This window comes from Scyliorhinus torazame, chromosome 4 (assembly GCF_047496885.1).
Source record: "Scyliorhinus torazame isolate Kashiwa2021f chromosome 4, sScyTor2.1, whole genome shotgun sequence".
Lineage (NCBI taxonomy): Eukaryota > Metazoa > Chordata > Chondrichthyes > Carcharhiniformes > Scyliorhinidae > Scyliorhinus > Scyliorhinus torazame.
In genome coordinates, this window is record NC_092710.1 from 302,327,368 (window position 1) to 302,350,952 (window position 23,585).

Consider the following 23,585-nt stretch of genomic DNA (forward strand, 5'->3'; position numbering starts at 1 on the left):
GCCAGTGTGTCGGCAGGACGTTCTCTCTCCTAGCCTGAAGGCGCCGCATGAATGCAAGTTGTGGCATTGGGGCTGGTGTGGAAAGCGAAGGAAGAGAGAGCTGGCTTGCATTGCCTGCCTGACCCTTGTGCTGGCTGTGCTGAGAGAAGTGCGCAGCGTTGCAATGTGGAAAGGCAGCAGCGTGCAGGCGGCAGGCTGGTGTGAGGTGGGCGGGGCTTGCAGTTTTCCTTGGGGAGGTGGAGAAGAAAAAAGAGAGCTAGGTGGGGACGGCATGAAGGGGAGCGAGTATCAGGCATATAGGCTAGAATTAGCAGGAGAAGGAGAGAAAGAGGAGGAGAAGTAGAAGTAGAAGTAGAAAAAGAGAGAGAAAAAATTGAAAACAACCGGAACGAAGAAGTGGCGAGGGTGCTAGGGTGGCCAGCTTGAATAGGCGAGAAGACGGTGCTGCAGATGCCTACGGCCATACTAGTCTGAAAACGCCCGATCTCGTCTGATCTCGGAAGCTAAGCAGACTCAGGCCTGGTTAGTACTTGGATGGGAGACCGCCTGGGAATACCAGGTGCAGTAGGCTTTTGCGGCCAGCAGAGACTGCTCACGCCAAGCACTCTCCACACCAGAGGCAGGCCAACCTTTTGCTGCTCTCTGCGTCCTCGCCATTCCTCCCAACACTTGCCTGCGGGCTCAACTCAGGCAGGCGGCTTGGTCGGGCCATTCAGCTGCTGCAGCTTTGCCGGGCCTTTGCAACGCAGCACGGTTGTGTGCCTTGGCGTGCTGCACTTTGATGGGCACGCCAGCTGGCCCGTGTGGCCGCAAGCCAGTGTGTCGGCAGGACGTTCTCTCTCCTAGCCTGAAGGCGCCGCATGAATGCAAGTTGTGGCATTGGGGCTGGTGTGGAAAGCGAAGGAAGAGAGAGCTGGCTTGCATTGCCTGCCTGACCCTTGTGCTGGCTGTGCTGAGAGAAGTGCGCAGCGTTGCAATGTGGAAAGGCAGCAGCGTGCAGGCGGCAGGCTGGTGTGAGATGGGCGGGGCTTGCAGTTTTCCTTGGGGAGGTGGAGAAGAAAAAAGAGAGCTAGGTGGGGACGGCATGAAGGGGAGCGCGTATCAGGCATATAGGCTAGAATTAGCAGGTGAAGGAGAGAAAGAGGAGGAGAAGTAGAAGTAGAAGTAGAAAAAGAGAGAGAAAAAATTGAAAACAACCGGAAAGAAGAAGTGGCGAGGGTGCTAGCGTGGCCAGCTTGAATAGGTGAGAAGACGGTGCTGCAGATGCCTATGGCCATACTAGTCTGAAAAGGCCTGATCTCGTCTGATCTCGGAAGCTAAGCAGACTCAGGCCTGGTTAGTACTTGGATGGGAGACCGCCTGGGAATACCAGGTGCAGTAGGCTTTTGCGGCCAGCAGAGACTGCTCACGCCAAGCACTCTCCACACCAGAGGCAGGCCAACCTTTTGCTGCTCTCTGCGTCCTCGCCATTCCTCCCAACACTTGCCTGCGGGCTCAACTCAGGCAGGCGGCTTGGTCGGGCCATTCAGCTGCTGCAGCTTTGCCGGGCCTTTGCAACGCAGCACGGTTAGTTGCCTTGGCGTGCTGCACTTTGATGGGCCCGCCAGCTGGCCCGTGTGGCCGCAAGCCAGTGTGTCGGCAGGACGTTCTCCTAGCCTGAAGGCGCCGCATGAATGCAAGTTGTGGCATTGGGGCTGGTGTGGAAAGCGAAGGAAGAGAGAGCTGGCTTGCATTGCCTGCCTGACCCTTGTGCTGGCTGTGCTGAGAGAAGTGCGCAGCGTTGCAATGTGGAAAGGCAGCAGCGTGCAGGCGGCAGGCTGGTGTGAGGTGGGCGGGGCTTGCAGTTTTCCTTGGGGAGGTGGAGAAGAAAAAAGAGAGCTAGGTGGGGACGGCATGAAGGGGAGCGAGTATCAGGCATATAGGCTAGAATTAGCAGGAGAAGGAGAGAAAGAGGAGGAGAAGTAGAAGTAGAAGTAGAAAAAGAGAGAGAAAAAATTGAAAACAACCGGAAAGAAGAAGTGGCGAGGGTGCTAGGGTGGCCAACTTGAATAGGCGAGAAGACGGTGCTGCAGATGCCTACGGCCATACTAGTCTGAAAACGCCCGATCTCGTCTGATCTCGGAAGCTAAGCAGACTCAGGCCTGGTTAGTACTTGGATGGGAGACCGCCTGGGAATACCAGGTGCAGTAGGCTTTTGCGGCCAGCAGAGACTGCTCACGCCAAGCACTCTCCACACCAGAGGCAGGCCAACCTTTTGCTGCTCTCTGCGTCCTCGCCATTCCTCCCAACACTACGGGCAGCACGGTAGCCTTGCGGATAGCACAATTGCTTCACAGCTCCAGGGTCCCAGGTTCAATTCCGGCTTGGGTCACTGTCTGTGCGGAGTCTGCACATCCTCCCCGTGTGTGCGTGGGTTTCCTCCGGGTGCTCCGGTTTCCTCCCACAGTCCAAAGATGTGCAGGTTAGGTGGATTGGCCGTGATAAATTGCCCTTAGTGTCCAAAATTGCCCTTAGTGTTGGGTGGGGTTACTGGGTTATGGGGATAGGGTGGCGGTGTTGACCTTGGGTAGGGTGCTCTTTCCAAGAGCCGGTGCAGAGTCGATGGGCCGAATGGCCTCCTTCTGCACTGTAAATTCTATGAAGTGACTTGCCTGCGGGCTCAACTCAGGCAGGCGGCTTGGTCGGGCCATTCAGCTGCTGCAGCTTTGCCGGGCCTTTGCAACGCAGCACGGTTGTGTGCCTTGGCGTGCTGCACTTTGATGGGCACGCCAGCTGGCCCGTGTGGCCGCAAGCCAGTGTGTCGGCAGGACGTTCTCTCTCCTAGCCTGAAGGCGCCGCATGAATGCAAGTTGTGGCATTGGGGCTGGTGTGGAAAGCGAAGGAAGAGAGAGCTGGCTTGCATTGCCTGCCTGACCCTTGTGCTGGCTGTGCTGAGAGAAGTGCGCAGCGTTGCAATGTGGAAAGGCAGCAGCGTGCAGGCGGCAGGCTGGTGTGAGGTAGGCGGGGCTTGCAGTTTTCCTTGAGGAGGTGGAGAAGAAAAAAGAGAGCTCGGTGGGGATGGCATTAAGGGGAGCGAGTATCAGGCATATAGGCTAGAATTAGCAGGAGAAGGAGAGAAAGAGGAGGAGAAGTAGAAGTAGAAGTAGAAAAAGAGAGAGAAAAAATTGAAAACAACCGGAAAGAAGAAGTGGCGAGGGTGCTAGGGTGGCCAGCTTGAATAGGCGAGAAGACGGTGCTGCAGATGCCTACGGCCATACTAGTCTGAAAACGCCTGATCTCGTCTGATCTCGGAAGCTAAGCAGACTCAGGCCTGGTTAGTACTTGGATGGGAGACCGCCTGGGAATACCAGGTGCAGTAGGCTTTTGCGGCCAGCAGAGACTGCTCACGCCAAGCACTCTCCACACCAGAGGCAGGCCAACCTTTTGCTGCTCTCTGCGTCCTCGCCATTCCTCCCAACACTAGCCTGCGGGCTCAACTCAGGCAGGCGGCTTGGTCGGGCCATTCAGCTGCTGCAGCTTTGCCGGGCCTTTGCAACGCAGCACGGTTGGGTGCCTTGGCGTGCTGCACTTTGATGGGCACGCCAGCTGGCCCGTGTGGCCGCAAGCCAGTGTGTCGGCAGGACGTTCTCTCTCCTAGCCTGAAGGCGCCGCATGAATGCAAGTTGTGGCATTGGGGCTGGTGTGGAAAGCGAAGGAAGAGAGAGCTGGCTTGCATTGCCTGCCTGACCCTTGTGCTGGCTGTGCTGAGAGAAGTGCGCAGCGTTGCAATGTGGAAAGGCAGCAGCGTGCAGGCGGCAGGCTGGTGTGAGGTGGGCGGGGCTTGCAGTTTTCCTTGGGGAGGTGGAGAAGAAAAAAGAGAGCTAGGTGGGGACGGCATGAAGGGGAGCGAGTATCAGGCATATAGGCTAGAATTAGCAGGAGAAGGAGAGAAAGAGGAGGAGAAGTAGAAGTAGAAGTAGAAAAAGAGAGAGAAAAAATTGAAAACAACCGGAACGAAGAAGTGGCGAGGGTGCTAGGGTGGCCAGCTTGAATAGGCGAGAAGACGGTGCTGCAGATGCCTACGGCCATACTAGTCTGAAAACGCCCGATCTCGTCTGATCTCGGAAGCTAAGCAGACTCAGGCCTGGTTAGTACTTGGATGGGAGACCGCCTGGGAATACCAGGTGCAGTAGGCTTTTGCGGCCAGCAGAGACTGCTCACGCCAAGCACTCTCCACACCAGAGACAGGCCAACCTTTTGCTGCTCTCTGCGTCCTCGCCATTCCTCCCAACACTTGCCTGCGGGCTCAACTCAGGCAGGCGGCTTGGTCGGGCCATTCAGCTGCTGCAGCTTTGCCGGGCCTTTGCAACGCAGCACGGTTGTGTGCCTTGGCGTGCTGCACTTTGATGGGCACGCCAGCTGGCCCGTGTGGCCGCAAGCCAGTGTGTCGGCAGGACGTTCTCTCTCCTAGCCTGAAGGCGCCGCATGAATGCAAGTTGTGGCATTGGGGCTGGTGTGGAAAGCGAAGGAAGAGAGAGCTGGCTTGCATTGCCTGCCTGACCCTTGTGCTGGCTGTGCTGAGAGAAGTGCGCAGCGTTGCAATGTGGAAAGGCAGCAGCGTGCAGGCGGCAGGCTGGTGTGAGATGGGCGGGGCTTGCAGTTTTCCTTGGGGAGGTGGAGAAGAAAAAAGAGAGCTAGGTGGGGACGGCATGAAGGGGAGCGCGTATCAGGCATATAGGCTAGAATTAGCAGGTGAAGGAGAGAAAGAGGAGGAGAAGTAGAAGTAGAAGTAGAAAAAGAGAGAGAAAAAATTGAAAACAACCGGAAAGAAGAAGTGGTGAGGGTGCTAGCGTGGCCAGCTTGAATAGGTGAGAAGACGGTGCTGCAGATGCCTATGGCCATACTAGTCTGAAAAGGCCTGATCTCGTCTGATCTCGGAAGCTAAGCAGACTCAGGCCTGGTTAGTACTTGGATGGGAGACCGCCTGGGAATACCAGGTGCAGTAGGCTTTTGCGGCCAGCAGAGACTGCTCACGCCAAGCACTCTCCACACCAGAGGCAGGCCAACCTTTTGCTGCTCTCTGCGTCCTCGCCATTCCTCCCAACACTTGCCTGCGGGCTCAACTCAGGCAGGCGGCTTGGTCGGGCCATTCAGCTGCTGCAGCTTTGCCGGGCCTTTGCAACGCAGCACGGTTAGTTGCCTTGGCGTGCTGCACTTTGATGGGCCCGCCAGCTGGCCCGTGTGGCCGCAAGCCAGTGTGTCGGCAGGACGTTCTCCTAGCCTGAAGGCGCCGCATGAATGCAAGTTGTGGCATTGGGGCTGGTGTGGAAAGCGAAGGAAGAGAGAGCTGGCTTGCATTGCCTGCCTGACCCTTGTGCTGGCTGTGCTGAGAGAAGTGCGCAGCGTTGCAATGTGGAAAGGCAGCAGCGTGCAGGCGGCAGGCTGGTGTGAGGTGGGCGGGGCTTGCAGTTTTCCTTGGGGAGGTGGAGAAGAAAAAAGAGAGCTAGGTGGGGACGGCATGAAGGGGAGCGAGTATCAGGCATATAGGCTAGAATTAGCAGGAGAAGGAGAGAAAGAGGAGGAGAAGTAGAAGTAGAAGTAGAAAAAGAGAGAGAAAAAATTGAAAACAACCGGAAAGAAGAAGTGGCGAGGGTGCTAGGGTGGCCAACTTGAATAGGCGAGAAGACGGTGCTGCAGATGCCTACGGCCATACTAGTCTGAAAACGCCCGATCTCGTCTGATCTCGGAAGCTAAGCAGACTCAGGCCTGGTTAGTACTTGGATGGGAGACCGCCTGGGAATACCAGGTGCAGTAGGCTTTTGCGGCCAGCAGAGACTGCTCACGCCAAGCACTCTCCACACCAGAGGCAGGCCAACCTTTTGCTGCTCTCTGCGTCCTCGCCATTCCTCCCAACACTACGGGCAGCACGGTAGCCTTGCGGATAGCACAATTGCTTCACAGCTCCAGGGTCCCAGGTTCAATTCCGGCTTGGGTCACTGTCTGTGCGGAGTCTGCACATCCTCCCCGTGTGTGCGTGGGTTTCCTCCGGGTGCTCCGGTTTCCTCCCACAGTCCAAAGATGTGCAGGTTAGGTGGATTGGCCGTGATAAATTGCCCTTAGTGTCCAAAATTGCCCTTAGTGTTGGGTGGGTTTACTGGGTTATGGGGATAGGGTGGCGGTGTTGACCTTGGGTAGGGTGCTCTTTCCAAGAGCCGGTGCAGACTCGATGGGCCGAATGGCCTCCTTCTGCACTGTAAATTCTATGAAGTGACTTGCCTGCGGGCTCAACTCAGGCAGGCGGCTTGGTCGGGCCATTCAGCTGCTGCAGCTTTGCCGGGCCTTTGCAACGCAGCACGGTTGTGTGCCTTGGCGTGCTGCACTTTGATGGGCACGCCAGCTGGCCCGTGTGGCCGCAAGCCAGTGTGTCGGCAGGACGTTCTCTCTCCTAGCCTGAAGGCGCCGCATGAATGCAAGTTGTGGCATTGGGGCTGGTGTGGAAAGCGAAGGAAGAGAGAGCTGGCTTGCATTGCCTGCCTGACCCTTGTGCTGGCTGTGCTGAGAGAAGTGCGCAGCGTTGCAATGTGGAAAGGCAGCAGCGTGCAGGCGGCAGGCTGGTGTGAGGTAGGCGGGGCTTGCAGTTTTCCTTGAGGAGGTGGAGAAGAAAAAAGAGAGCTCGGTGGGGATGGCATTAAGGGGAGCGAGTATCAGGCATATAGGCTAGAATTAGCAGGAGAAGGAGAGAAAGAGGAGGAGAAGTAGAAGTAGAAGTAGAAAAAGAGAGAGAAAAAATTGAAAACAACCGGAAAGAAGAAGTGGCGAGGGTGCTAGGGTGGCCAGCTTGAATAGGCGAGAAGACGGTGCTGCAGATGCCTACGGCCATACTAGTCTGAAAACGCCCGATCTCGTCTGATCTCGGAAGCTAAGCAGACTCAGGCCTGGTTAGTACTTGGATGGGAGACCGCCTGGGAATACCAGGTGCAGTAGGCTTTTGCGGCCAGCAGAGACTGCTCACGCCAAGCACTCTCCACACCAGAGGCAGGCCAACCTTTTGCTGCTCTCTGCGTCCTCGCCATTCCTCCCAACACTAGCCTGCGGGCTCAACTCAGGCAGGCGGCTTGGTCGGGCCATTCAGCTGCTGCAGCTTTGCCGGGCCTTTGCAACGCAGCACGGTTGGGTGCCTTGGCGTGCTGCACTTTGATGGGCACGCCAGCTGGCCCGTGTGGCCGCAAGCCAGTGTGTCGGCAGGACGTTCTCTCTCCTAGCCTGAAGGCGCCGCATGAATGCAAGTTGTGGCATTGGGGCTGGTGTGGAAAGCGAAGGAAGAGAGAGCTGGCTTGCATTGCCTGCCTGACCCTTGTGCTGGCTGTGCTGAGAGAAGTGCGCAGCGTTGCAATGTGGAAAGGCAGCAGCGTGCAGGCGGCAGGCTGGTGTGAGGTGGGCGGGGCTTGCAGTTTTCCTTGGGGAGGTGGAGAAGAAAAAAGAGAGCTAGGTGGGGACGGCATGAAGGGGAGCGAGTATCAGGCATATAGGCTAGAATTAGCAGGAGAAGGAGAGAAAGAGGAGGAGAAGTAGAAGTAGAAGTAGAAAAAGAGAGAGAAAAAATTGAAAACAACCGGAAAGAAGAAGTGGCGAGGGTGCTAGGGTGGCCAACTTGAATAGGCGAGAAGACGGTGCTGCAGATGCCTACGGCCATACTAGTCTGAAAACGCCCGATCTCGTCTGATCTCGGAAACTAAGCAGACTCAGCCCTGGTTAGTACTTGGATGGGAGACCGCCTGGGAATACCAGGTGCAGTAGGCTTTTGCGGCCAGCAGAGACTGCTCACGCCAAGCACTCTCCACACCAGAGGCAGGCCAACCTTTTGCTGCTCTCTGCGTCCTCGCCATTCCTCCCAACACTTGCCTGCGGGCTCAACTCAGGCAGGCGGCTTGGTCGGGCCATTCAGCTGCTGCAGCTTTGCCGGGCCTTTGCAACGCAGCACGGTTGGGTGCCTTGGCGTGCTGCACTTTGATGGGCCCGCCAGCTGGCCCGGGTGGCCGCAAGCCAGTGTGTCGGCAGGACGTTCTCCTAGCCTGAAGGCGCCGCATGAATGCAAGTTGTGGCATTGGGGCTGGTGTGGAAAGCGAAGGAAGAGAGAGCTGGCTTGCATTGCCTGCCTGACCCTTGTGCTGGCTGTGCTGAGAGAAGTGCGCAGCGTTGCAATGTGGAAAGGCAGCAGCGTGCAGGCGGCAGGCTGGTGTGAGGTGGGCGGGGCTTGCAGTTTTCCTTGGGGAGGTGGAGAAGAAAAAAGAGAGCTAGGTGGGGACGGCATGAAGGGGAGCGAGTATCAGGCATATAGGCTAGAATTAGCAGGAGAAGGAGAGAAAGAGGAGGAGAAGTAGAAGTAGAAGTAGAAAAAGAGAGAGAAAAAATTGAAAACAACCGGAAAGAAGAAGTGGCGAGGGTGCTAGGGTGGCCAGCTTGAATAGGCGAGAAGACGGTGCTGCAGATGCCTACGGCCATACTAGTCTGAAAACGCCCGATCTCGTCTGATCTCGGAAGCTAAGCAGACTCAGGCCTGGTTAGTACTTGGATGGGAGACCGCCTGGGAATACCAGGTGCAGTAGGCTTTTGCGGCCAGCAGTGACTGCTCACGCCAAGCACTCTCCACACCAGAGGCAGGCCAACCTTTTGCTGCTCTCTGCGTCCTCGCCATTCCTCCCAACACTTGCCTGCGGGCTCAACTCAGGCAGGCGGCTTGGTCGGGCCATTCAGCTGCTGCAGCTTTGCCGGGCCTTTGCAACGCAGCACGGTTAGTTGCCTTGGCGTGCTGCACTTTGATGGGCCAGCCAGCTGGCCCGTGTGGCCGCAAGCCAGTGTGTCGGCAGGACGTTCTCCTAGCCTGAAGGCGCCGCATGAATGCAAGTTGTGGCATTGGGGCTGGTGTGGAAAGCGAAGGAAGAGAGAGCTGGCTTGCATTGCCTGCCTGACCCTTGTGCTGGCTGTGCTGAGAGAAGTGCGCAGCGTTGCAATGTGGAAAGGCAGCAGCGTGCAGGCGGCAGGCTGGTGTGAGGTGGGCGGGGCTTGCAGTTTTCCTTGGGGAGGTGGAGAAGAAAAAAGAGAGCTAGGTGGGGACGGCATGAAGGGGAGCGAGTATCAGGCATATAGGCTAGAATTAGCAGGAGAAGGAGAGAAAGAGGAGGAGAAGTAGAAGTAGAAGTAGAAAAAGAGAGAGAAAAAATTGAAAACAACCGGAAAGAAGAAGTTGCGAGGGTGCTAGCGTGGCCAGCTTGAATAGGTGAGAAGACGGTGCTGCAGATGCCTATGGCCATGCTAGTCTGAAAACGCCCTATCTCGTCTGATCTCGGAAGCTAAGCAGACTCAGGTCTGGTTAGTAATTGGATGGGAGACCGCCTGGGAATACCAGGTGCAGTAGGCTTTTGCGGCCAGCAGAGACTGCTCACGCCAAGCACTCTCCACACCAGAGGCAGGCCAACCTTTTGCTGCTCTCTGCGTCCTCGCCATTCCTCCCAACACTTGCCTGCGGGCTCAACTCAGGCAGGCGGCTTGGTCGGGCCATTCAGCTGCTGCAGCTTTGCCGGACCTTTGCAACGCAGCACGGTTGGTTGCCTTGGCGTGCTGCACTTTGATGGGCCCGCCAGCTGGCCCGTGTGGCCGCAAGCCAGTGTGTCGGCAGGACGTTCTCCTAGCCTGAAGGCGCCGCATGAATGCAAGTTGTGGCATTGGGGCTGGTGTGGAAAGCGAAGGAAGAGAGAGCTGGCTTGCATTGCCTGCCTGACCCTTGTGCTGGCTGTGCTGAGAGAAGTGCGCAGCGTTGCAATGTGGAAAGGCAGCAGCGTGCAGGCGGCAGGCTGGTGTGAGGTGGGCGGGGCTTGCAGTTTTCCTTGGGGAGGTGGAGAAGAAAAAAGAGAGCTAGGTGGGGACGGCATGAAGGGGAGCGAGTATCAGGCATATAGGCTAGAATTAGCAGGAGAAGGAGAGAAAGAGGAGGAGAAGTAGAAGTAGAAGTAGAAAAAGAGAGAGAAAAAATTGAAAACAACCGGAAAGAAGAAGTGGCGAGGGTGCTAGGGTGGCCAGCTTGAATAGGCGAGAAGACGGTGTCGCAGATGCCTACGGCCATACTAGTCTGAAAACGCCCGATCTCGTCTGATCTCGGAAGCTAAGCAGACTCAGGCCTGGTTAGTACTTGGATGGGAGACCGCCTGGGAATACCAGGTGCAGTAGGCTTTTGCGGCCAGCAGTGACTGCTCACGCCAAGCACTCTCCACACCAGAGGCAGGCCAACCTTTTGCTGCTCTCTGCGTCCTCGCCATTCCTCCCAACACTTGCCTGCGGGCTCAACTCAGGCAGGCGGCTTGGTCGGGCCATTCAGCTGCTGCAGCTTTGCCGGGCCTTTGCAACGCAGCACGGTTGGGTGCCTTGGCGTGCTGCACTTTGATGGGCACGCCAGCTGGCCCGTGTGGCCGCAAGCCAGTGTGTCGGCAGGACGTTCTCTCTCCTAGCCTGAAGGCGCCGCATGAATGCAAGTTGTGGCATTGGGGCTGGTGTGGAAAGCGAAGGAAGAGAGAGCTGGCTTGCATTGCCTGCCTGACCCTTGTGCTGGCTGTGCTGAGAGAAGTGCGCAGCGTTGCAATGTGGAAAGGCAGCAGCGTGCAGGCGGCAGGCTGGTGTGAGGTGGGCGGGGCTTGCAGTTTTCCTTGGGGAGGTGGAGAAGAAAAAAGAGAGCTAGGTGGGGACGGCATGAAGGGGAGCTAGTATCAGGCATATAGGCTAGAATTAGCAGGAGAAGGAGAGAAAGAGGAGGAGAAGTAGAAGTAGAAGTAGAAAAAGAGAGAGAAAAAATTGAAAACAACCGGAAAGAAGAAGTGGCGAGGGTGCTAGGGTGGCCAGCTTGAATAGGCGAGAAGACGGTGCTGCAGATGCCTGCGGCCATACTAGTCTGAAAACGCCCGATCTCGTCTGATCTCGGAAGCTAAGCAGACTCAGGCCTGGTTAGTACTTGGATGGGAGACCGCCTGGGAATACCAGGTGCAGTAGGCTTTTGCGGCCAGCAGAGACTGCTCACGCCAAGCACTCTCCACACCAGAGGCAGGCCAACCTTTTGCTGCTCTCTGCGTCCTCGCCATTCCTCCCAACACTTGCCTGCGGGCTCAACTCAGGCAGGCGGCTTGGTCGGGCCATTCAGCTGCTGCAGCTTTGCCGGGCCTTTGCAACGCAGCACGGTTGGGTGCCTTGGCGTGCTGCACTTTGATGGGCACGCCAGCTGGCCCGTGTGGCCGCAAGCCAGTGTGTCGGCAGGACGTTCTCTCTCCTAGCCTGAAGGCGCCGCATGAATGCAAGTTGTGGCATTGGGGCTGGTGTGGAAAGCGAAGGAAGAGAGAGCTGGCTTGCATTGCCTGCCTGACCCTTGTGCTGGCTGTGCTGAGAGAAGTGCGCAGCGTTGCAATGTGGAAAGGCAGCAGCGTGCAGGCGGCAGACTGGTGTGAGATGGGCGGGGCTTGCAGTTTTCCTTGGGGAGGTGGAGAAGAAAAAAGAGAGCTAGGTGGGGACGGCATGAAGGGGAGCGCGTATCAGGCATATAGGCTAGAATTAGCAGGTGAAGGAGAGAAAGAGGAGGAGAAGTAGAAGTAGAAGTAGAAAAAGAGAGAGAAAAAATTGAAAACAACCGGAAAGAAGAAGTGGCGAGGGTGCTAGCGTGGCCAGCTTGAATAGGTGAGAAGACGGTGCTGCAGATGCCTATGGCCTTACTAGTCTGAAAAGGCCTGATCTCGTCTGATCTCGTGAAGCTAAGCAGACTCAGGCCTGGTTAGTACTTGGATGGGAGACCGCCTGGGAATACCAGGTGCAGTAGGCTTTTGCGGCCAGCAGAGACTGCTCACGCCAAGCACTCTCCACACCAGAGGCAGGCCAACCTTTTGCTGCTCTCTGCGTCCTCGCCATTCCTCCCAACACTTGCCTGCGGGCTCAACTCAGGCAGGCGGCTTGGTCGGGCCATTCAGCTGCTGCAGCTTTGCCGGGCCTTTGCAACGCAGCACGGTTGGGTGCCTTGGCGTGCTGCACTTTGATGGGCACGCCAGCTGGCCCGTGTGGCCGCAAGCCAGTGTGTCGGCAGGACGTTCTCTCTCCTAGCCTGAAGGCGCCGCATGAATGCAAGTTGTGGCATTGGGGCTGGTGTGGAAAGCGAAGGAAGAGAGAGCTGGCTTGCATTGCCTGCCTGACCCTTGTGCTGGCTGTGCTGAGAGAAGTGCGCAGCGTTGCAATGTGGAAAGGCAGCAGCGTGCAGGCGGCAGACTGGTGTGAGATGGGCGGGGCTTGCAGTTTTCCTTGGGGAGGTGGAGAAGAAAAAAGAGAGCTAGGTGGGGACGGCATGAAGGGGAGCGCGTATCAGGCATATAGGCTAGAATTAGCAGGTGAAGGAGAGAAAGAGGAGGAGAAGTAGAAGTAGAAGTAGAAAAAGAGAGAGAAAAAATTGAAAACAACCGGAAAGAAGAAGTGGCGAGGGTGCTAGGGTGGCCAACTTGAATAGGCGAGAAGACGGTGCTGCAGATGTCTACGGCCATACTAGTCTGAAAAGGCCTGATCTCGTCTGATCTCGGAAGCTAAGCAGACTCAGGCCTGGTTAGTACTTGGATGGGAGACAGCCTGGGAATACCAGGTGCAGTAGGCTTTTGCGGCCAGCAGAGACTGCTCACGCCAAGCACTCTCCACACCAGAGGCAGGCCAACCTTTTGCTGCTCTCTGCGTCCTCGCCATTCCTCCCAACACTTGCCTGCGGGCTCAACTCAGGCAGGCGGCTTGGTCGGGCCATTCAGCTGCTGCAGCTTTGCCGGGCCTTTGCAACGCAGCACGGTTAGTTGCCCTGGCGTGCTGCACTTTGATGGGCCCGCCAGCTGGCCCGTGTGGCCGCAAGCCAGTGTGTCGGCAGGACGTTCTCCTAGCCTGAAGGCGCCGCATGAATGCAAGTTGTGGCATTGGGGCTGGTGTGGAAAGCGAAGGAAGAGAGAGCTGGCTTGCATTGCCTGCCTGACCCTTGTGCTGGCTGTGCTGAGAGAAGTGCGCAGCGTTGCAATGTGGAAAGGCAGCAGCGTGCAGGCGGCAGGCTGGTGTGAGGTGGGCGGGGCTTGCAGTTTTCCTTGGGGAGGTGGAGAAGAAAAAAGAGAGCTAGGTGGGGACGGCATGAAGGGGAGCGAGTATCAGGCATATAGGCTAGAATTAGCAGGAGAAGGAGAGAAAGAGGAGGAGAAGTAGAAGTAGAAGTAGAAAAAGAGAGAGAAAAAATTGAAAACAACCGGAAAGAAGAAGTGGCGAGGGTGCTAGGGTGGCCAACTTGAATAGGCGAGAAGACGGTGCTGCAGATGTCTACGGCCATACTAGTCTGAAAACGCCCGATCTCGTCTGATCTCGGAAGCTAAGCAGACTCAGGCCTGGTTAGTACTTGGATGGGAGACCGCCTGGGAATACCAGGTGCAGTAGGCTTTTGCGGCCAGCAGAGACTGCTCACGCCAAGCACTCTCCACACCAGAGGCAGGCCAACCTTTTGCTGCTCTCTGCGTCCTCGCCATTCCTCCCAACACTTGCCTGCGGGCTCAACTCAGGCAGGCGGCTTGGTCGGGCCATTCAGCTGCTGCAGCTTTGCCGGGCCTTTGCAACGCAGCACGGTTGGGTGCCTTGGCGTGCTGCACTTTGATGGGCCCGCCAGCTGGCCCGTGTGGCCGCAAGCCAGTGTGTCGGCAGGACGTTCTCCTAGCCTGAAGGCGCCGTATGAATGCAAGTTGTGGCATTGGGGCTGGTGTGGAAAGCGAAGGAAGAGAGAGCTGGCTTGCATTGCCTGCCTGACCCTTGTGCTGGCTGTGCTGAGAGAAGTGCGCAGCGTTGCAATGTGGAAAGGCAGCAGCGTGCAGGCGGCAGGCTGGTGTGAGGTGGGCGGGGCTTGCAGTTTTCCTTGGGGAGGTGGAGAAGAAAAAAGAGAGCTAGGTGGGGACGGCATGAAGGGGAGCGAGTATCAGGCATATAGGCTAGAATTAGCAGGAGAAGGAGAGAAAGAGGAGGAGAAGTAGAAGTAGAAGTAGAAAAAGAGAGAGAAAAAATTGAAAACAACCGGAAAGAAGAAGTGGCGAGGGTGCTAGGGTGGCCAGCTTGAATAGGCGAGAAGACGGTGCTGCAGATGCCTACGGCCATACTAGTCTGAAAACGCCCGATCTCGTCTGATCTCGGAAGCTAAGCAGACTCAGGCCTGGTTAGTACTTGGATGGGAGACCGCCTGGGAATACCAGGTGCAGTAGGCTTTTGCGGCCAGCAGTGACTGCTCACGCCAAGCACTCTCCACACCAGAGGCAGGCCAACCTTTTGCTGCTCTCTGCGTCCTCGCCATTCCTCCCAACACTTGCCTGCGGGCTCAACTCAGGCAGGCGGCTTGGTCGGGCCATTCAGCTGCTGCAGCTTTGCCGGGCCTTTGCAACGCAGCACGGTTGTGTGCCTTGGCGTGCTGCACTTTGATGGGCACGCCAGCTGGCCCGTGTGGCCGCAAGCCAGTGTGTCGGCAGGACGTTCTCTCTCCTAGCCTGAAGGCGCCGCATGAATGCAAGTTGTGGCATTGGGGCTGGTGTGGAAAGCGAAGGAAGAGAGAGCTGGCTTGCATTGCCTGCCTGACCCTTGTGCTGGCTGTGCTGAGAGAAGTGCGCAGCGTTGCAATGTGGAAAGGCAGCAGCGTGCAGGCGGCAGGCTGGTGTGAGGTAGGCGGGGCTTGCAGTTTTCCTTGAGGAGGTGGAGAAGAAAAAAGAGAGCTCGGTGGGGATGGCATGAAGGGGAGCGAGTATCAGGCATATAGGCTAGAATTAGCAGGAGAAGGAGAGAAAGAGGAGGAGAAGTAGAAGTAGAAGTAGAAAAAGAGAGAGAAAAATTTGAAAACAACCGGAAAGAAGAAGTGGCGAGGGTGCTAGGGTGACCAGCTTGAATAGGCGAGAAGACGGTGCTGCAGATGCCTACGGCCATACTAGTCTGAAAACGCCCGATCTCGTCTGATCTCGGAAGCTAAGCAGACTCAGGCCTGGTTAGTACTTGGATGGGAGACCGCCTGGGAATACCAGGTGCAGTAGGCTTTTGCGGCCAGCAGAGACTGCTCACGCCAAGCACTCTCCACACCAGAGGCAGGCCAACCTTTTGCTGCTCTCTGCGTCCTCGCCATTCCTCCCAACACTAGCCTGCGGGCTCAACTCAGGCAGGCGGCTTGGTCGGGCCATTCAGCTGCTGCAGCTTTGCCGGGCCTTTGCAACGCAGCACGGTTGGGTGCCTTGGCGTGCTGCACTTTGATGGGCCCGCCAGCTGGCCCGTGTGGCCGCAAGCCAGTGTGTCGGCAGGACGTTCTCCTAGCCTGAAGGCGCCGCATGAATGCAAGTTGTGGCATTGGGGCTGGTGTGGAAAGCGAAGGAAGAGAGAGCTGGCTTGCATTGCCTGCCTGACCCTTGTGCTGGCTGTGCTGAGAGAAGTGCGCAGCGTTGCAATGTGGAAAGGCAGCAGCGTGCAGGCGGCAGGCTGGTGTGAGGTGGGCGGGGCTTGCAGTTTTCCTTGGGGAGGTGGAGAAGAAAAAAGAGAGCTAGGTGGGGACGGCATGAAGGGGAGCGAGTATCAGGCATATAGGCTAGAATTAGCAGGAGAAGGAGAGAAAGAGGAGGAGAAGTAGAAGTAGAAGTAGAAAAAGAGAGAGAAAAAATTGAAAACAACCGGAAAGAAGAAGTGGCGAGGGTGCTAGGGTGGCCAGCTTGAATAGGCGAGAAGACGGTGCTGCAGATGCCTACGGCCATACTAGTCTGAAAACGCCCGATCTCGTCTGATCTCGGAAGCTAAGCAGACTCAGGCCTGGTTAGTACTTGGATGGGAGACCGCCTGGGAATACCAGGTGCAGTAGGCTTTTGCGGCCAGCAGTGACTGCTCACGCCAAGCACTCTCCACACCAGAGGCAGGCCAACCTTTTGCTGCTCTATGCGTCCTCGCCATTCCTCCCAACACTTGCCTGCGGGCTCAACTCAGGCAGGCGGCTTGGTCGGGCCATTCAGCTGCTGCAGCTTTGCCGGGCCTTTGCAACGCAGCACGGTTGTGTGCCTTGGCATGCTGCACTTTGATGGGCACGCCAGCTGGCCCGTGTGGCCGCAAGCCAGTGTGTCGGCAGGACGTTCTCTCTCCTAGCCTGAAGGCGCCGCATGAATGCAAGTTGTGGCATTGGGGCTGGTGTGGAAAGCGAAGGAAGAGAGAGCTGGCTTGCATTGCCTGCCTGACCCTTGTGCTGGCTGTGCTGAGAGAAGTGCGCAGCGTTGCAATGTGGAAAGGCAGCAGCGTGCAGGCGGCAGGCTGGTGTGAGGTGGGCGGGGCTTGCAGTTTTCCTTGGGGAGGTGGAGAAGAAAAAAGAGAGCTAGGTGGGGACGGCATGAAGGGGAGCGAGTATCAGGCATATAGGCTAGAATTAGCAGGAGAAGGAGAGAAAGAGGAGGAGAAGTAGAAGTAGAAGTAGAAAAAGAGAGAGAAAAATTTGAAAACAACCGGAAAGAAGAAGTGGCGAGGGTGCTAGGGTGACCAGCTTGAATAGGCGAGAAGACGGTGCTGCAGATGCCTACGGCCATACTAGTCTGAAAACGCCCGATCTCGTCTGATCTCGGAAGCTAAGCAGACTCAGGCCTGGTTAGTACTTGGATGGGAGACCGCCTGGGAATACCAGGTGCAGTAGGCTTTTGCGGCCAGCAGAGACTGCTCACGCCAAGCACTCTCCACACCAGAGGCAGGCCAACCTTTTGCTGCTCTCTGCGTCCTCGCCATTCCTCCCAACACTAGCCTGCGGGCTCAACTCAGGCAGGCGGCTTGGTCGGGCCATTCAGCTGCTGCAGCTTTGCCGGGCCTTTGCAACGCAGCACGGTTGGGTGCCTTGGCGTGCTGCACTTTGATGGGCCCGCCAGCTGGCCCGTGTGGCCGCAAGCCAGTGTGTCGGCAGGACGTTCTCCTAGCCTGAAGGCGCCGCATGAATGCAAGTTGTGGCATTGGGGCTGGTGTGGAAAGCGAAGGAAGAGAGAGCTGGCTTGCATTGCCTGCCTGACCCTTGTGCTGGCTGTGCTGAGAGAAGTGCGCAGCGTTGCAATGTGGAAAGGCAGCAGCGTGCAGGCGGCAGGCTGGTGTGAGGTGGGCGGGGCTTGCAGTTTTCCTTGGGGAGGTGGAGAAGAAAAAAGAGAGCTAGGTGGGGACGGCATGAAGGGGAGCGAGTATCAGGCATATAGGCTAGAATTAGCAGGAGAAGGAGAGAAAGAGGAGGAGAAGTAGAAGTAGAAGTAGAAAAAGAGAGAGAAAAAATTGAAAACAACCGGAAAGAAGAAGTGGCGAGGGTGCTAGGGTGGCCAGCTTGAATAGGCGAGAAGACGGTGCTGCAGATGCCTACGGCCATACTAGTCTGAAAACGCCCGATCTCGTCTGATCTCGGAAGCTAAGCAGACTCAGGCCTGGTTAGTACTTGGATGGGAGACCGCCTGGGAATACCAGGTGCAGTAGGCTTTTGCGGCCAGCAGTGACTGCTCACGCCAAGCACTCTCCACACCAGAGGCAGGCCAACCTTTTGCTGCTCTATGCGTCCTCGCCATTCCTCCCAACACTTGCCTGCGGGCTCAACTCAGGCAGGCGGCTTGGTCGGGCCATTCAGCTGCTGCAGCTTTGCCGGGCCTTTGCAACGCAGCACGGTTGTGTGCCTTGGCATGCTGCACTTTGATGGGCACGCCAGCTGGCCCGTGTGGCCGCAAGCCAGTGTGTCGGCAGGACGTTCTCTCTCCTAGCCTGAAGGCGCCGCATGAATGCAAGTTGTGGCATTGGGGCTGGTGTGGAAAGCGAAGGAAGAGAGAGCTGGCTTGCATTGCCTGCCTGACCCTTGTGCTGGCTGTGCTGAGAGAAGTGCGCAGCGTTGCAATGTGGAAAGGCAGCAGCGTGCAGGCGGCAGGCTGGTGTGAGGTGGGCGGGGCTTGCAGTTTTCCTTGGGGAGGTGGAGAAGAAAAAAGAGAGCTAGGTGGGGACGGCATGAAGGGGAGCGAGTATCAGGCATATAGGCTAGAATTAGCAGGAGAAGGAGAGAAAGAGGAGGAGAAGTAGAAGTAGAAGTAGAAAAAGAGAGAGAAAAAATTGAAAACAACCGGAAAGAAGAAGTGGCGAGGGTGCTAGGGTGGCCAGCTTGAATAGGCGAGAAGACGGTGCTGCAGATGCCTACGGCCATACTAGTCTGAAAACGCCCGATCTCGTCTGATCTCGGAAGCTAAGCAGACTCAGGCCTGGTTAGTACTTGGATGGGAGACCGCCTGGGAATACCAGGTGCAGTAGGCTTTTGCGGCCAGCAGAGACTGCTCACGCCAAGCACTCTCCACACCAGAGGCAGGCCAACCTTTTGCTGCTCTCTGCGTCCTCGCCATTCCTCCCAACACTTGCCTGCGGGCTCAACTCAGGCAGGCGGCTTGGTCGGGCCATTCAGCTGCTGCAGCTTTGCCGGGCCTTTGCAACGCAGCACGGTTGGGTGCCTTGGCGTGCTGCACTTTGATGGGCACGCCAGCTGGCCCGTGTGGCCGCAAGCCAGTGTGTCGGCAGGACGTTCTCTCTCCTAGCCTGAAGGCGCCGCATGAATGCAAGTTGTGGCATTGGGGCTGGTGTGGAAAGCGAAGGAAGAGAGAGCTGGCTTGCATTGCCTGCCTGACCCTTGTGCTGGCTGTGCTGAGAGAAGTGCGCAGCGTTGCAATGTGGAAAGGCAGCAGCGTGCAGGCGGCAGGCTGGTGTGAGATGGGCGGGGCTTGCAGTTTTCCTTGGGGAGGTGGAGAAGAAAAAAGAGAGCTAGGTGGGGACGGCATGAAGGGGAGCGCGTATCAGGCATATAGGCTAGAATTAGCAGGTGAAGGAGAGAAAGAGGAGGAGAAGTAGAAGTAGAAGTAGAAAAAGAGAGAGAAAAAATTGAAAACAACCGGAAAGAAGAAGTGGCGAGGGTGCTAGCGTGGCCAGCTTGAATAGGTGAGAAGACGGTGCTGCAGATGCCTATGGCCATACTAGTCTGAAAAGGCCTGATCTCGTCTGATCTCGGAAGCTAAGCAGACTCAGGCCTGGTTAGTACTTGGATGGGAGACCGCCTGGGAATACCAGGTGCAGTAGGCTTTTGCGGCCAGCAGAGACTGCTCACGCCAAGCACTCTCCACACCAGAGGCAGGCCAACCTTTTGCTGCTCTCTGCGTCCTCGCCATTCCTCCCAACACTTGCCTGCGGGCTCAACTCAGGCAGGCGGCTTGGTCGGGCCATTCAGCTGCTGCAGCTTTGCCGGGCCTTTGCAACGCAGCACGGTTAGTTGCCTTGGCGTGCTGCACTTTGATGGGCCAGCCAGCTGGCCCGTGTGGCCGCAAGCCAGTGTGTCGGCAGGACGTTCTCCTAGCCTGAAGGCGCCGCATGAATGCAAGTTGTGGCATTGGGGCTGGTGTGGAAAGCGAAGGAAGAGAGAGCTGGCTTGCATTGCCTGCCTGACCCTTGTGCTGGCTGTGCTGAGAGAAGTGCGCAGCGTTGCAATGTGGAAAGGCAGCAGCGTGCAGGCGGCAGGCTGGTGTGAGGTGGGCGGGGCTTGCAGTTTTCCTTGGGGAGGTGGAGAAGAAAAAAGAGAGCTAGGTGGGGACGGCATGAAGGGGAGCGAGTATCAGGCATATAGGCTAGAATTAGCAGGAGAAGGAGAGAAAGAGGAGGAGAAGTAGAAGTAGAAGTAGAAAAAGAGAGAGAAAAAATTGAAAACAACCGGAAAGAAGAAGTTGCGAGGGTGCTAGCGTGGCCAGCTTGAATAGGTGAGAAGACGGTGCTGCAGATGCCTATGGCCATGCTAGTCTGAAAACGCCCTATCTCGTCTGATCTCAGGAAGCTAAGCAGACTCAGGTCTGGTTAGTAATTGGATGGGAGACCGCCTGGGAATACCAGGTGCAGTAGGCTTTTGCGGCCAGCAGAGACTGCTCACGCCAAGCACTCTCCACACCAGAGGCAGGCCAACCTTTTGCTGCTCTCTGCGTCCTCGCCATTCCTCCCAACACTTGCCTGCGGGCTCAACTCAGGCAGGCGGCTTGGTCGGGCCATTCAGCTGCTGCAGCTTTGCCGGACCTTTGCAACGCAGCACGGTTGGTTGCCTTGGCGTGCTGCACTTTGATGGGCCCGCCAGCTGGCCCGTGTGGCCGCAAGCCAGTGTGTCGGCAGGACGTTCTCCTAGCCTGAAGGCGCCGCATGAATGCAAGTTGTGGCATTGGGGCTGGTGTGGAAAGCGAAGGAAGAGAGAGCTGGCTTGCATTGCCTGCCTGACCCTTGTGCTGGCTGTGCTGAGAGAAGTGCGCAGCGTTGCAATGTGGAAAGGCAGCAGCGTGCAGGCGGCAGGCTGGTGTGAGGTGGGCGGGGCTTGCAGTTTTCCTTGGGGAGGTGGAGAAGAAAAAAGAGAGCTAGGTGGGGACGGCATGAAGGGGAGCGAGTATCAGGCATATAGGCTAGAATTAGCAGGAGAAGGAGAGAAAGAGGAGGAGAAGTAGAAGTAGAAGTAGAAAAAGAGAGAGAAAAAATTGAAAACAACCGGAAAGAAGAAGTGGCGAGGGTGCTAGGGTGGCCAGCTTGAATAGGCGAGAAGACGGTGCTGCAGATGCCTATGGCCATGCTAGTCTGAAAACGCCCTATCTCGTCTGATCTCGGAAGCTAAGCAGACTCAGGTCTGGTTAGTAATTGGATGGGAGACCGGCTGGGAATACCAGGTGCAGTAGGCTTTTGCGGCCAGCAGAGACTGCTCACGCCAAGCACTCTCCACACCAGAGGCAGGCCAACCTTTTGCTGCTCTCTGCGTCCTCGCCATTCCTCCCAACACTTGCCTGCGGGCTCAACTCAGGCAGGCGGCTTGGTCGGGCCATTCAGCTGCTGCAGCTTTGCCGGACCTTTGCAACGCAGCACGGTTGGTTGCCTTGGCGTGCTGCACTTTGATGGGCCCGCCAGCTGGCCCGTGTGGCCGCAAGCCAGTGTGTCGGCAGGACGTTCTCCTAGCCTGAAGGCGCCGCATGAATGCAAGTTGTGGCATTGGGGCTGGTGTGGAAAGCGAAGGAAGAGAGAGCTGGCTTGCATTGCCTGCCTGACCCTTGTGCTGGCTGTGCTGAGAGAAGTGCACAGCGTTGCAATGTGGAAAGGCAGCAGCGTGCAGGCGGCAGGCTGGTGTGAGGTGGGCGGGGCTTGCAGTTTTCCTTGGGGAGGTGGAGAAGAAAAAAGAGAGCTAGGTGGGGACGGCATGAAGGGGAGCGAGTATCAGGCATATAGGCTAGAATTAGCAGGAGAAGGAGAGAAAGAGGAGGAGAAGTAGAAGTAGAAGTAGAAAAAGAGAGAGAAAAAATTGAAAACAACCGGAAAGAAGAAGTGGCGAGGGTGCTAGGGTGGCCAGCTTGAATAGGCGAGAAGACGGTGCTGCAGATGCCTACGGCCATACTAGTCTGAAAACGCCCGATCTCGTCTGATCTCGGAAGCTAAGCAGACTCAGGCCTGGTTAGTACTTGGATGGGAGACCGCCTGGGAATACCAGGTGCAGTAGGCTTTTGCGGCCAGCAGTGACTGCTCACGCCAAGCACTCTCCACACCAGAGGCAGGCCAACCTTTTGCTGCTCTCTGCGTCCTCGCCATTCCTCCCAACACTTGCCTGCGGGCTCAACTCAGGCAGGCGGCTTGGTCGGGCCATTCAGCTGCTGCAGCTTTGCCGGGCCTTTGCAACGCAGCACGGTTGTGTGCCTTGGCGTGCTGCACTTTGATGGGCACGCCAGCTGGCCCGTGTGGCCGCAAGCCAGTGTGTCGGCAGGACGTTCTCTCTCCTAGCCTGAAGGCGCCGCATGAATGCAAGTTGTGGCATTGGGGCTGGTGTGGAAAGCGAAGGAAGAGAGAGCTGGCTTGCATTGCCTGCCTGACCCTTGTGCTGGCTGTGCTGAGAGAAGTGCGCAGCGTTGCAATGTGGAAAGGCAGCAGCGTGCAGGCGGCAGGCTGGTGTGAGGTGGGCGGGGCTTGCAGTTTTCCTTGGGGAGGTGGAGAAGAAAAAAGAGAGCTAGGTGGGGACGGCATGAAGGGGAGCGAGTATCAGGCATATAGGCTAGAATTAGCAGGAGAAGGAGAGAAAGAGGAGGAGAAGTAGAAGTAGAAGTAGAAAAAGAGAGAGAAAAAATTGAAAACAACCGGAAAGAAGAAGTGGCGAGGGTGCTAGGGTGGCCAGCTTGAATAGGCGAGAAGACGGTGCTGCAGATGCCTACGGCCATACTAGTCTGAAAACGCCCGATCTCGTCTGATCTCGGAAGCTAAGCAGACTCAGGCCTGGTTAGTACTTGGATGGGAGACCGCCTGGGAATACCAGGTGCAGTAGGCTTTTGCGGCCAGCAGAGACTGCTCACGCCAAGCACTCTCCACACCAGAGGCAGGCCAACCTTTTGCTGCTCTCTGCGTCCTCGCCATTCCTCCCAACACTTGCCTGCGGGCTCAACTCAGGCAGGCGGCTTGGTCGGGCCATTCAGCTGCTGCAGCTTTGCCGGGCCTTTGCAACGCAGCACGGTTGTGTGCCTTGGCGTGCTGCACTTTGATGGGCACGCCAGCTGGCCCGTGTGGCCGCAAGCCAGTGTGTCGGCAGGACGTTCTCTCTCCTAGCCTGAAGGCGCCGCATGAATGCAAGTTGTGGCATTGGGGCTGGTGTGGAAAGCGAAGGAAGAGAGAGCTGGCTTGCATTGCCTGCCTGACCCTTGTGCTGGCTGTGCTGAGAGAAGTGCGCAGCGTTGCAATGTGGAAAGGCAGCAGCGTGCAGGCGGCAGGCTGGTGTGAGATGGGCGGGGCTTGCAGTTTTCCTTGGGGAGGTGGAGAAGAAAAAAGAGAGCTAGGTGGGGACGGCATGAAGGGGAGCGCGTATCAGGCATATAGGCTAGAATTAGCAGGTGAAGGAGAGAAAGAGGAGGAGAAGTAGAAGTAGAAGTAGAAAAAGAGAGAGAAAAAATTGAAAACAACCGGAAAGAAGAAGTGGCGAGGGTGCTAGGGTGGCCAGCTTGAATAGGCGAGAAGACGGTGCTGCAGATGCCTACGGCCATACTAGTCTGAAAACGCCCGATCTCGTCTGATCTCGGAAGCTAAGCAGACTCAGGCCTGGTTAGTACTTGGATGGGAGACCGCCTGGGAATACCAAGTGCAGTAGGCTTTTGCGGCCAGCAGAGACTGCTCACGCCAAGCACTCTCCACACCAGAGGCAGGCCAACCTTTTGCTGCTCTCTGCGTCCTCGCCATTCCTCCCAACACTTGCCTGCGGGCTCAACTCAGGCAGGCGGCTTGGTCGGGCCATTCAGCTGCTGCAGCTTTGCCGGGCCTTTGCAACGCAGCACGGTTGTGTGCCTTGGCGTGCTGCACTTTGATGGGCACGCCAGCTGGCCCGTGTGGCCGCAAGCCAGTGTGTCGGCAGGACGTTCTCTCTCCTAGCCTGAAGGCGCCGCATGAATGCAAGTTGTGGCATTGGGGCTGGTGTGGAAAGCGAAGGAAGAGAGAGCTGGCTTGCATTGCCTGCCTGACCCTTGTGCTGGCTGTGCTGAGAGAAGTGCGCA

The 23,585-nt window shown here is 57.0% G+C and overlaps 23 non-coding genes and 5 pseudogenes across 23 annotated transcripts; all 28 read left to right on the plus strand.

Annotated features, from left to right (window-relative positions):
• Window positions 1–452: 452 nt before the first annotated feature.
• Window positions 453–571, plus strand: LOC140412285 (5S ribosomal RNA). The gene has a single exon (XR_011941485.1). It is a non-coding gene; the product is annotated as a 5S ribosomal RNA (ribosomal RNA).
• A 694-nt stretch (window positions 572–1,265) lies between these two features.
• Window positions 1,266–1,384, plus strand: LOC140415254 (5S ribosomal RNA). The gene has a single exon (XR_011944369.1). It is a non-coding gene; the product is annotated as a 5S ribosomal RNA (ribosomal RNA).
• Window positions 1,385–2,074: 690 nt separating this feature from the next.
• LOC140412297 (5S ribosomal RNA) lies at window positions 2,075–2,193 on the plus strand. Its single transcript, XR_011941496.1, has one exon. It is a non-coding gene; the product is annotated as a 5S ribosomal RNA (ribosomal RNA).
• A 1,050-nt stretch (window positions 2,194–3,243) lies between these two features.
• Window positions 3,244–3,362, plus strand: LOC140413505 (5S ribosomal RNA). The gene has a single exon (XR_011942672.1). It is a non-coding gene; the product is annotated as a 5S ribosomal RNA (ribosomal RNA).
• A 694-nt stretch (window positions 3,363–4,056) lies between these two features.
• LOC140412308 (5S ribosomal RNA) lies at window positions 4,057–4,175 on the plus strand. The gene has a single exon (XR_011941507.1). It is a non-coding gene; the product is annotated as a 5S ribosomal RNA (ribosomal RNA).
• A 694-nt stretch (window positions 4,176–4,869) lies between these two features.
• LOC140415255 (5S ribosomal RNA) lies at window positions 4,870–4,988 on the plus strand. The gene has a single exon (XR_011944370.1). It is a non-coding gene; the product is annotated as a 5S ribosomal RNA (ribosomal RNA).
• A 690-nt stretch (window positions 4,989–5,678) lies between these two features.
• On the plus strand, window positions 5,679–5,797 carry LOC140412320 (5S ribosomal RNA). The gene has a single exon (XR_011941519.1). It is a non-coding gene; the product is annotated as a 5S ribosomal RNA (ribosomal RNA).
• Window positions 5,798–6,847: 1,050 nt separating this feature from the next.
• Window positions 6,848–6,966, plus strand: LOC140412331 (5S ribosomal RNA). Its single transcript, XR_011941530.1, has one exon. It is a non-coding gene; the product is annotated as a 5S ribosomal RNA (ribosomal RNA).
• Window positions 6,967–7,660: 694 nt separating this feature from the next.
• LOC140415217 (5S ribosomal RNA) lies at window positions 7,661–7,779 on the plus strand. Its single transcript, XR_011944332.1, has one exon. It is a non-coding gene; the product is annotated as a 5S ribosomal RNA (ribosomal RNA).
• A 690-nt stretch (window positions 7,780–8,469) lies between these two features.
• Window positions 8,470–8,588, plus strand: LOC140412342 (5S ribosomal RNA). Its single transcript, XR_011941541.1, has one exon. It is a non-coding gene; the product is annotated as a 5S ribosomal RNA (ribosomal RNA).
• A 690-nt stretch (window positions 8,589–9,278) lies between these two features.
• Window positions 9,279–9,397, plus strand: LOC140415586 (5S ribosomal RNA; annotated as a pseudogene).
• Window positions 9,398–10,087: 690 nt separating this feature from the next.
• LOC140412353 (5S ribosomal RNA) lies at window positions 10,088–10,206 on the plus strand. The gene has a single exon (XR_011941552.1). It is a non-coding gene; the product is annotated as a 5S ribosomal RNA (ribosomal RNA).
• A 694-nt stretch (window positions 10,207–10,900) lies between these two features.
• LOC140413359 (5S ribosomal RNA) lies at window positions 10,901–11,019 on the plus strand. The gene has a single exon (XR_011942531.1). It is a non-coding gene; the product is annotated as a 5S ribosomal RNA (ribosomal RNA).
• Window positions 11,020–11,713: 694 nt separating this feature from the next.
• On the plus strand, window positions 11,714–11,833 carry LOC140415592 (5S ribosomal RNA; annotated as a pseudogene).
• A 694-nt stretch (window positions 11,834–12,527) lies between these two features.
• LOC140415507 (5S ribosomal RNA) lies at window positions 12,528–12,646 on the plus strand (annotated as a pseudogene).
• Window positions 12,647–13,336: 690 nt separating this feature from the next.
• Window positions 13,337–13,455, plus strand: LOC140413300 (5S ribosomal RNA). Its single transcript, XR_011942473.1, has one exon. It is a non-coding gene; the product is annotated as a 5S ribosomal RNA (ribosomal RNA).
• A 690-nt stretch (window positions 13,456–14,145) lies between these two features.
• LOC140412365 (5S ribosomal RNA) lies at window positions 14,146–14,264 on the plus strand. The gene has a single exon (XR_011941563.1). It is a non-coding gene; the product is annotated as a 5S ribosomal RNA (ribosomal RNA).
• A 694-nt stretch (window positions 14,265–14,958) lies between these two features.
• On the plus strand, window positions 14,959–15,077 carry LOC140412376 (5S ribosomal RNA). Its single transcript, XR_011941574.1, has one exon. It is a non-coding gene; the product is annotated as a 5S ribosomal RNA (ribosomal RNA).
• Window positions 15,078–15,767: 690 nt separating this feature from the next.
• LOC140412388 (5S ribosomal RNA) lies at window positions 15,768–15,886 on the plus strand. Its single transcript, XR_011941585.1, has one exon. It is a non-coding gene; the product is annotated as a 5S ribosomal RNA (ribosomal RNA).
• A 694-nt stretch (window positions 15,887–16,580) lies between these two features.
• LOC140412400 (5S ribosomal RNA) lies at window positions 16,581–16,699 on the plus strand. Its single transcript, XR_011941596.1, has one exon. It is a non-coding gene; the product is annotated as a 5S ribosomal RNA (ribosomal RNA).
• A 690-nt stretch (window positions 16,700–17,389) lies between these two features.
• LOC140412412 (5S ribosomal RNA) lies at window positions 17,390–17,508 on the plus strand. Its single transcript, XR_011941607.1, has one exon. It is a non-coding gene; the product is annotated as a 5S ribosomal RNA (ribosomal RNA).
• A 694-nt stretch (window positions 17,509–18,202) lies between these two features.
• On the plus strand, window positions 18,203–18,321 carry LOC140412423 (5S ribosomal RNA). The gene has a single exon (XR_011941618.1). It is a non-coding gene; the product is annotated as a 5S ribosomal RNA (ribosomal RNA).
• A 694-nt stretch (window positions 18,322–19,015) lies between these two features.
• LOC140415256 (5S ribosomal RNA) lies at window positions 19,016–19,134 on the plus strand. Its single transcript, XR_011944371.1, has one exon. It is a non-coding gene; the product is annotated as a 5S ribosomal RNA (ribosomal RNA).
• Window positions 19,135–19,824: 690 nt separating this feature from the next.
• Window positions 19,825–19,944, plus strand: LOC140415665 (5S ribosomal RNA; annotated as a pseudogene).
• Window positions 19,945–20,634: 690 nt separating this feature from the next.
• Window positions 20,635–20,753, plus strand: LOC140415620 (5S ribosomal RNA; annotated as a pseudogene).
• A 690-nt stretch (window positions 20,754–21,443) lies between these two features.
• Window positions 21,444–21,562, plus strand: LOC140412435 (5S ribosomal RNA). The gene has a single exon (XR_011941630.1). It is a non-coding gene; the product is annotated as a 5S ribosomal RNA (ribosomal RNA).
• A 694-nt stretch (window positions 21,563–22,256) lies between these two features.
• LOC140412446 (5S ribosomal RNA) lies at window positions 22,257–22,375 on the plus strand. Its single transcript, XR_011941641.1, has one exon. It is a non-coding gene; the product is annotated as a 5S ribosomal RNA (ribosomal RNA).
• A 694-nt stretch (window positions 22,376–23,069) lies between these two features.
• Window positions 23,070–23,188, plus strand: LOC140414302 (5S ribosomal RNA). Its single transcript, XR_011943440.1, has one exon. It is a non-coding gene; the product is annotated as a 5S ribosomal RNA (ribosomal RNA).
• Window positions 23,189–23,585: the final 397 nt, after the last annotated feature.